Raw genomic sequence first — 10817 nt, 5'->3', positions numbered from 1 at the left:
AAAAAATGTACTGTTTCGTTTAACCTTTTATGATTAAACGTGAAAAGTGGCTCTTGAGAAAAATATTAGTACATTATATAAAAAATTTAGAAAAAAATGACCGAAATACTAGCATATTATATATAAATAAAAAAGTGAACCTAAATTATGTTGGTAGTTGCGGATTCCATTTGAATTATTTGTATAACCTTTTTCCATACAATTCTCATATTTTGCTTTATTCCTATTCAATTATTTATTTGTGACATTGTTATTGATTTAGTTTCAACATTTACGAGTAAAAGAGCATTTTTAACAATAAAATATTATTGACTGTCATCTTTTACTAGAAGAAAAGGAAACCAAATTCTTAACTCGGGTTTCATTGATATTCGCAATCTCCGATATAAGTCACCACAATACGACGACTTATGATATGATCGGACTTTGTGAGCAATTGATCCAAAAATTTTACGGCCACCTGACCCAAATCCTATTAACTTGCCACGGTCATATTCTCAGATTTTACATGAAGTTACCAATTTTGGTTCATTACGAAGTCGCTGTATCCATCTTCCATAGCTCTATAGAAAATTCAAAAAAGAAAAAGAAAAACCAGATATATAAAAAACTCAATTGATTAAATAAGAAAAAACTAAAGACAAAGCTTACAGATTCTTTATCATTGAAATGAAGACGCAATTGAGGAAGATTAGGCTAGATTGGGGGTGCAATATTCTTAAACTCGTCAATATCTTCCAGAGGTTCCTTTCTAGGTATTGCATCAGAGGGTTTATTGGGACATATACTTTGCATGGTGGTTGGCAGAGGGTAGAGGGTGGGTGTTATGGGAGCGTATCTCAGACAAGAAATCTATTTACCGTGGTCGCCGGTGTTTGGTGAGAGAAAAGACAGGTGTGCAAAAGACTCAAATGGTTATTAGTATATGACTCATGAACTCGTGAGAGAATTGAGGGAGATGGAGGTGTGAACTGAGGTTTAGGTTAAAGCGGGGCGGGTATCTGAGATTTTTTTTTGGATATCTTGGATGCCCACCCTCAGGGAATCAACATTACTAGTGGTGGCAAGCGGCAAACAATTCTCCGACACTCATGGCTCATACTTTCAGTTTCTCTATTTCAGACTGATTTAGAGTCCAAAGATTTAGAAATTAGGTTGGCTACGAAGAAGATGATATACAGTATTTATGAGCCATGACAAAAAGGGCACCGTTTGAACATACCACACCGTTTGAACATTTAATTTTTATTATATTGACAAAAATGCTTCGTTTCAACTAAAAAAACCTTTGTGTTGCATTTTTCTAATGATAAAACGCTCCATTTTTTGTGCCTGACAGTTGTATTGCGAGAAGATCTGTAGTGCCCAACTCAAGAGTTCAAAAAATGTACTGTTTCGTTTAACCTTTTATGATTAAACGTGAAAAGTGGCTCTTGAGAAAAATATTAGTACATTATATAAAAAATTTAGAAAAAAAATGACCGAAATACTAGCATATTATATATAAATAAAAAAGTGAACCTAAATTGTGTTGGTAGTTGCGGATTCCATTTGAATTATTTGTATAACCTTTTTCCATACAATTCTCCTATTTTGCTTTATTCCTATTCAATTATTTATTTGTGACATTGTTATTGATTTAGTTTCAACATTTACGAGTAAAAGAAGATTTTTAACAATAAAATATTATTGACTGTCATCCTTTACTAGAAGAAAAGGAAACCAAATTCTTAACTCGGGTTTCATTGATATTCACAATCTCCGATATAAGTCACCACAAAAATACGACGACTTATGATATGATCGGACTTTGTGAGCAATTGTTCCAAAAATTTTACGGCCACCTGACCCAAATCCTATTAACTTGCCACGGTCATATTCCCAGATTTTACATGAAGTTACCAATTTTGGTTCATTACGAAGTCGCTGTATCTATCTTCCATAGCTCTATAGAAAATTCAAAAAAGAAAAAGAAAAACCAGATATATAAAAAAATAAATTGATTAAATAAGAAAAAATAAAAAACAAAAATAAAAAAGACAAAGCTTACAGATCCTTTATCATCGAAATGAAGACGCAATTGAGGAAGCTTAGGCTAGATTGGGGGTGCAATATTCTTAAACTCGTCAATATCTTCCAGAGGTTCCTTTATAGGTATTGCATCAGAGGGTTTATTGGGGCATATACTTTGCATGGTGGCTGGCAGAGGGTAGAGGGTGGTTGTTATGGGAGCGTATCTCAGACAAGAAATCTCGTTACCGCGGTCGCCGGTGTTTGGTGAGAGAAAAGGTAGGTGTAAAGAAGACTCAAAGGGTTATTAGTATATGACTCGTGAACTTATGAGAGAACTGAGAGAGATGGAGGCATGAACTGAGGTTTAGGTGGGGTGGGGTGGGGTGGGTCTGGTATTCGGGATTTTTTTTTGGATATCTTGGATGCCCACCCTCAGAGAATCGACATTACTGGTGGTAGCAAGCGGCAAACAATTCTCCAACACTCATTGCTCATACTTTCAGTTTCTCTATTTCAGACTGATTTAGAGTCCAGAGATTTAGAAATTAGGTTGGCTACGAAGAAGATGATATACAGTCTTTATGAGCTATGACAAAAACGGCACCATTTGAACATACCACACCGTTTGAACATTTAGTCTTTATTATATTAACAAAAATGCTTCGTTTCAACTAAAAACACCCTTGTGTTGCATTTTTTCTAATGATAAAACGCTTCATTTTTTGTGCCTGACAGTTGTATTGCGAGAAGACCTATAGTGCCCAACTCAAGAGTTCAAAAAATGTACTGTTTCGTTTAACCTTTTATGATTAAACGTGAAAAGTGGCTATTGAAAAAAATATTAGTACATTATATAAAAAATTTAGAAAAAAATGACTGAAATACTAGCATATTATATATAAATAAAAAAGTGAACCTAAATTGTGTTGGTAGTTGCGGATTCCATTTGAATTATTTGTATAACCCTTTTCCATACAATTCTCCTATTTTGCTTTATTCCTATTCAATTATTTATTTGTGACATTGTTATTGATTTAGTTTCAACATTTACGAGTAAAAGAGCATTTTTTACAATAAAATATTATTAAAAATGTCTACATAACCGAATGAAATATTAGTAGAAGAATTATTATATGGTTAAGTATATTTTGAAAGATATATTAAAAATGGTAAATTATGCAGCAATGTTAAAATATAAAAACTCGTCGATGATAACTGGCTAAGTTAATACTAGGCATGACAAAAAAAAAAGTGTAAGTTATATTTATATGTTTTAAACAATAATTAAATTTTGTTGAATTGTTAATTTATTTTCTTGTTTCAATTTTTAAATTTTTAATCAATTTTTGTTCAACTTCATTTTTTAATCTTGACCCCTTAATCGAAATTCTGGCTCAACCACAATTCACTTAATTTACAATAAGTTTATGTGGTATTTTAAAATATTTTAAGGCTTTTTTGTGGTATGTAAAAATACCAAATTAGTACATACTAACAAATTCTGTCAATTTTTTTTGACGGATTCCATTAGTACATATGCCATGTCAATTTCAACAAATTACAACAAGTACATAAGTTTGGATACTAACAATATTTCAACTCTTGTTTTTCTTTCTTCATGAATTTATGTTTATGTTATAATTGGTCAAATTCAAATTTGTTTTTCTCAATCCAACCTGATTGGGTAGCTGAATCAGGTCCCACAACTCCTAATAATGGAAGCTAAAACTAGTGCACATGGCTTAATGAAAGGAAAGGCCATAAGCATGTTTTTTTTCCCAAAATCGAGCTTAATACTCTAGTACAATTGTTTCCGCCTTTCATTAGGATGGGTGAGCTGATTGGTTTCGAACCATCAAATTACAAGTTGTGGAATCCTAACTGTTCGAAATATCATCTGCATCAAGTTGATCACATTTGCACCATCCAAAAATATCACATATGATGTTTGTGAAGCATGTAATATGTGCGCGGCTACTTGATAACGTTAAATTACCAGTTATCTCAAAAGTTTTAAGTTGATAGGAAGAGGTAAATTTATAGCATGTTTAGGATTGCGTTTGAGAAATAGATCTTTTAAGTCAAATAGTACTTTTTGAAAAAAAAAAAAAAAAAAAGCTTCATTTTTAAGTTTTTGTCAAAAGTGCGTTTTTGTCATTTTTAGGCTTTTTGGACCCTTAAAAACGTTTTTAATTGTTTTACCTCAAACGGACTTTTTGAGTGTTAAAAACACTTTTATGCTCCTCAAACGTAATCTCAAACATGTCCTTAATCACTTAACCATCACTTTAACACTTCCCCTCACATGTGAACTCAAACTTCCTTTTAATAGATGAAATCCAATACGTGAAATATTTAATTTAAATGGGGGTGAATTGACGGAGTCAAAGTTCAATCCCCAAAACCTTTGGCTTTGATACCATGTTAATAGCTTATTTAGGATTGCGTTTGAGAAATAGAGCTTTTAAATTAAAAAGAGTTTTTGAGCAAAAAGCTTCATTTTTAAGCTTTTGTGAAAAGTGTGTTTTGTCCATTATTATGCTTTTTGGACCATCAAAAGCGCTTTTAATTTTTTTATAAAACGAGTACTTTTTTCTTCAAACGGGCTTTTTGAGAGTTAAAAACACTTTTAGGCGCCTCAAACGCAATCTCAAACAGGCCCTAAATCACCACTTTTCCCATAAGCTTAAGCTGATAGGAAAAAGTAAGTTTAATCACTTAACCATTACTTAACATATGAAATATTTTATACTACACCAACATCTTCTTTTACTATATTAACCCACCCCTCTTCGGTCAAACATCATTATCACCCAAATATGAATTTTGTATTATATTCAATTTAATTCCATTTCCCAAACTTAATTTCAAAACTTTTTAGAGGGTCTTCATACCCAAAATAATCGTGTATATGCATGCTTTTCACGAACAAAGTGACAATCAATTTTCAATATGCTTTGTGCATTTGTGAAAGACTAGATTGTCGGCGATGTGTAAGGCAGCTTAGTTGTGACAAAGTATTCTTATTGGAGAAGAGTGAAATATACCAAGATTGCACAACAAATATTTTAACCATTAAAGCTCATATGTTAAAGTAACCATGGCTTGATATTTGGCTTCAGCACAGACTGAAAAATTGTAGCTTGTTTCTTGGTTTTCCAATAAATGAGATTGGAATCAATAAAAATGCAATAGCCAGTATTGGATCATCGAGTAATAGGACACCCTGCCAAAAAAAAAAAAAAAGTTGATGATTGAGTTTGGGAAGTGTACTATGAAAAATATATAGTGCATTATTGAAGAAAAATTTGGGAAGAGAATTGATTGCAAAAAAGCTGAATTTCCAATTATTCTTGAAAATACTTTTCACTTTTGCTTTTACCTTTTTGTTATTTAGTTTCCTTTCTTTAAGCTTACATTACGTCCCAATAAAGTCCTTATTTAATCTTGATGATTGTATGGTTCAGACATGTTCATGACTAATCAATGGGTGTTGTGTAAATTATTTTCTGCATATTTTCATGAGACTACTTGTTATTTCCAGATTAAGTGTTTTTCATATGATTTGTATATGAGATGTTTGACTTTGTTTACATTATTCCACTCACATATACTTGAGAGTGTTACACCGATTTTAGAGCGAATTCAACTGTTGAGTGATAACACTGGTAAGGCTTGAGTCAAAACATACTTTTCGACAGAAATTTGAGGTCATGTATATCTGACACTGAAAGTGTGTTTATGTTGCCTAACATTTTCACTCACATTGAGTTTTAAGAGCATGTAAATTTTCTTTGGTAGTTGTTGGTGTTTTGACCTTTAACTAATTATTGTTGCTATATATATATATATATATATATATATATATATACACACTAATTTATTTATATATTATATAAATAAATAAATTATATAAATATGTAATTTACAGTGTATATATTGTTATATTAGCAAATTAAGTTTACATGTTAGCTAATTAATTTATTTGCTTGAGATATATGTTTTGTATTACTTGTTTGACATATATGTTTTATATGGTGAGAATATTGTTTAATGATTTGCATGCAGAATTACATACTCTAATATGTTGAAATTAGGTTTTTTTGCAGAATTTTGCATTTAGATTTAGACCCATATTTTATGTAGGTTTTGCTTTTGCACATTATCATAACCAAGGGACTCTGATTGGGCTTGTGTTGTGAGGACTAAACCTAAAAACGTATACAACGTTGGTCAAGGTGAAGGTCTTGATGATGAATGTGCCAGCTACCACGAGTGTGAGCCACTCCTATTGATCCACAATAATGAAGTGGATCCGCATGATGACATTGACTACATCCAACAAGACTTAAATTTGTATGTGGTTAAAAAAAAAATTGTTGTAATAATATATATAGTTCACATTATTTGACGTGTTTTATGTTATTTTTTTCTATATTGATTGGTTACTGTGATGCATATTTTATCTATTGTATACATAATTAATTGGGTGTGTTATGTGTTTCACAGGTTGACATAAATATTAGGGGGAAGAGTAATAGACGACGGGGGTCCCTACATATAGACGACCAAGGTATAGACCAGTACTTTTTTAGCATGTGGAAGGGTCTCAGCAGGTTCCGTATGACATGGAGCCGTTATATGATCCACTTACTCAGTTACTCCGGTGCCTACGATAAGCGAGATGGGGATATGTGCACATGGCAAGGTAGAGCGGTTGTTCCCCCCCGAGTTGAACAATGTCGCATACAGTGAGCCATCGCAACTGGATGACAACGAGACACAGTACTATGGGGAGGACGTGGCTGATGGCTCAGGTGACTCGCAACCCGATGATCCTCCAGAAGTGTTGGGTATTCGCCAGCTCCGGACAATAAGTAAGAATATATGTTTCAAATACCAATATTGAATACGTATAAAATTTATGTAGTTACTATTAAATTCCAAATAATTAACCTTTTTAATTATTAATGTGTTAGGCATCGGGTGAGACGGGGGCACCCAAATTCAGGTGGTGACCATCCCACCATCGAACAAGACGTGGGATGTTCCCCCCGGGCAAAATGTCGTGTGCGAGTACAATAGGGTATGGCAGCCCGTAGGATTTACTGGGATGAAATTTTGAAGGTCGACCAGCAACGTCATAAGGAGCGGGAATTATATTAGACTACGGGATGAATGAGCGGATATACCTCCCCATACGAAGGAGGATATATGGGACGCCTTGATGGTATGGTTAAACTCTTTCTTCTATTTTTGCACATGTATTTCAATATTTAAGCATTGTTAATGCGTGAATTATACACCTAACTTTTTCAACTTGTGCATACTGAGTTCTACATCCCACCTGAGTATAATCTCGAGGCGATTAAAGGGATGCGTTCAGAGACATGGGCTTGAAGCTGAAGATTTGGAGACACGCTGTAAAACGAGCGTTAAAAATCTAGCTGGGCGATACTTCAGACACAGTGAAGGCGAGAATGGGTCAGGATGCCGTTATGGCATACAATGCTAAGGACTTGAATGTCTTGTTGGCTAAATGGTGCGACCCGAAGAATCAGGTAGGTCGCAAGTGTAGTTGAATTAATTTTAATTGTGTAGTTTCATTAATTGTAATTGTGTTAAGCTTGACATTTTAAGGGTGGTATTCATGTAGGAGTATGCTGCCTACATGAAGGCATTGTGAGTAAAAAACAACACACCTCACTGCACCGGGTCGATGAGCTTCGCTAGGACGACACATTGATAAGTGCTAAAATATTCTTATTTTTAGCCCTTAACTTGCATGTTTTAATCCTTTGGATTTAGTTGTTTAAGCCATTTTAATTCCATTTTGTGTTTTTCATACTTCTGTAGGATTTTAGAAGAAAATGAAGTAAATCGAGATGATTTGGACTCAAAGAGAGAAGATGGAAAAATTGGAGCTCCCTGACACTGCGATCGATCACAGGGTACCTGCGATCGAGTGCAGTACCAGAGAAGACACCACAGAAATCAAGCTAGGAGCGATCGAGCGTATGACAAAAAAAGGATTGATCGCAGACCTGCGATCGATCGTACCTGTGCGCAGGAGACACATCAAGTGGCGGCTAAAGTGTCACTATTTCCATATTAGGGTTTTCCAACTCCCAATTGTAATAGGTTTTGAAACCCTACAAAATCTCTCGGTTTACTACTTTGTCAAGGACTTCTAAAGCCTATAAATAGACCCTTAAGCCTCTAAAATAGAGAGACTTTAGAAGGAGAAGATGAGGAGCTCTTCAAGTTCAAGTCTTGGGTTTATTCTTTCCCTTCATTTTCTTTTATTTATGAAGATGTTTAACATTAATTTTATGTGTAACTAATTTAATTAGTGGGGCTAGATTGAAGCCCTAGTTATGTTTAGTTAATATTTCAATATTGGCGCCTTTGTGATGATCTTGTTGTACTATTTAACTTCATTAATGCCTACTTACATGAGTTCCTCATATGTGTGTGCCTGATCAACATATGCATGTGGTATTGACTAATTAGTTAAATCAATTTGAATGGGCGAGTCCTGGGTTTAACATAAGTAACAAGAGATATCTACGCTGGATTCTTGGGTTAATCAACATGGGAAACCGGGAGTATACGCCATGCCCTAGGCCTCGTGTGTTTGTCGATTTCCATAGAGTAGATGCTTTCCTAAGGAATAACTTAGTATACATCATGCTAAATCCCTTAGAAAATAAAAGAGTTAGAGTATGCGTCATGCCTAACTCGTTGCTTAGAGAAATCTATAGCTTAAGGAGTATACGCCATGCCCTTAGGTTGACAAACATTAGATATGCATAACATGATCAAAGCATTGACATATTGTTATATTAGCTAAATATAATTAGTGGTAGATATCAAAGCCCTACCTTTTATTATCATTACTTAAACAATCAATCTTTGTTTACTTAAGGAATTTATTTTTAAACAAAAATTCAGCAATTCTCGTGGGAATGATCATGTACTTGCACTATATACTACTATGTTGACCTTGTGCACTTACAAGTAAAACGTACAATTATTTACTATTAATTTAGGTATATATTTTGCACATCGCACATTAATAGGTATTTGTCTTATTTACCGCATATATATATATATATATATATATATATATATATATATAATCAATTGTTTAGGTCTTTGTTTTTGTTTTGTTTTGTTTTTTTTTTTTTTTTGATTAATTTTTTTTTCTATGCAGACCTTATCTTTGGGCATTACTCCGACTCAAGCGCAAAATTACATCTCGACACATGTGAAGAAAGATGGTGGCTATTCAAATGAAGTGGTCAGGGAGAGATGCGTAAGTACTCACCGATATATATTTTGATAAATTATTTATGATTAAGCTTTCTTATATGAGATATTAACTTGTTTTTTAATGTACAAGAGATGATGGAGGAATTGATGCCCACTGACCTGGCATTGACGTCGACCGTAACTAAAGTGACGGTACGGTGGACACATAATGACGTGTATGCTCAGGCGCACGGAATTAAGCCTGAGTATGCTAGCAGGGTCCGACAGGTGGGTCCGAATATACTGTCGATGCGAGGCAGCGTATATTCGTACTATACACCGTCCCAGACACGGTCTCAGAATTCTTGGAGCTTCTCGTTCTCACAGATGACAGATAGAATTAGAGATCTTGAAGATGAGCGAGCACAACAAAAATGTGCGATGGAAGAGGAGCGGGCAGAATAAAGACGTGCGATAGATGAGATGACGAAGCAGATTGAAGAACAAAAAGCTCAAATAGCAAAGAAATATGCATCTTTGAGGCCCGTTTCCGCCAACTTGAGGCTATGTTCATGTCGACCTCTAGATCTGCGCCCCACAGAGGTAATGATATATTTTGTGTTTTTTTTTTAACAGTTGTTAACTGTTAAAAACGCCTAGTTTTCACAAAAGTCTTAGTTAACAATGCTTTGTTATAGCGGTCTATTTTAGAATTAATGTATATTTGTATCACTGTATAGATTAATTTTGAATTTTTGTATTGATTATTATTGGTTCAAAACTCATTTGCAGGTAATGCAGATTAAGCGTTGGAGGATGACTGTGTTGAGTTGGGCTGAGCATGTTGTTTATCATCACTGTTTGTTAAGTTCTATAGATATATATATTTTGTTTATTGGTTTGTATATAGTTAGATCAAACTATATGTTTGTTGAGACTAATTGAAACTTATTTCTAGCAGATAGTCCAGAAGTGTTTGATTGTATATTTGTTTTACCTTGTGTTAGAACGTGTTTTCGATGTATATATCTGTTTTGTTATGTGTTGTGTTGAAACGTAATATGTTTTTGCATATCACAGAGACCTCTGTGTTCATTTTGATATCACAAAAAGTAAATTGTAAATCAGGTAAACCACAATGACTAATTTTGCATTTTTTTCTTTACTATTTTCAAACATGTTCTTTATAATCTAAGAGCCAAGAAGTTAAAGTTGAATTCTTAAGTTCTTTTTTATTTTCTCTTTTCATAGTTAGTTTAAAATTAATAAAAAATAATATTTAATTAAAATAAAAAAAAATATATAAGAAGTTTGTTATAAGCTTCTCTAAATTTAATAAAGCAATTTTTTTTTTCAAATTTAATTTTTATTTGAAGAACCCAATGTTCTTCAGGTAAAAAAGACGAGAGAAATCCCGCTGGGCCCGTGGATAGTCCGGCTCTTTATCAGCCCAACACTCGTTCACTGTTACACAGTCACATAAAAAATTTGGAAATAAAAAAAAAAAAAAAATAGGAATAATATGAAAAGTATTGGATAAAATTGGTCAA

Source organism: Corylus avellana, chromosome ca9 (assembly GCF_901000735.1).
Source record: "Corylus avellana chromosome ca9, CavTom2PMs-1.0".
In the NCBI taxonomy this organism is placed as follows: domain Eukaryota; kingdom Viridiplantae; phylum Streptophyta; class Magnoliopsida; order Fagales; family Betulaceae; genus Corylus; species Corylus avellana.
The sequence above is the reverse complement of the archived record's forward strand: the minus strand, read 5'-3'. Positions refer to the sequence as shown.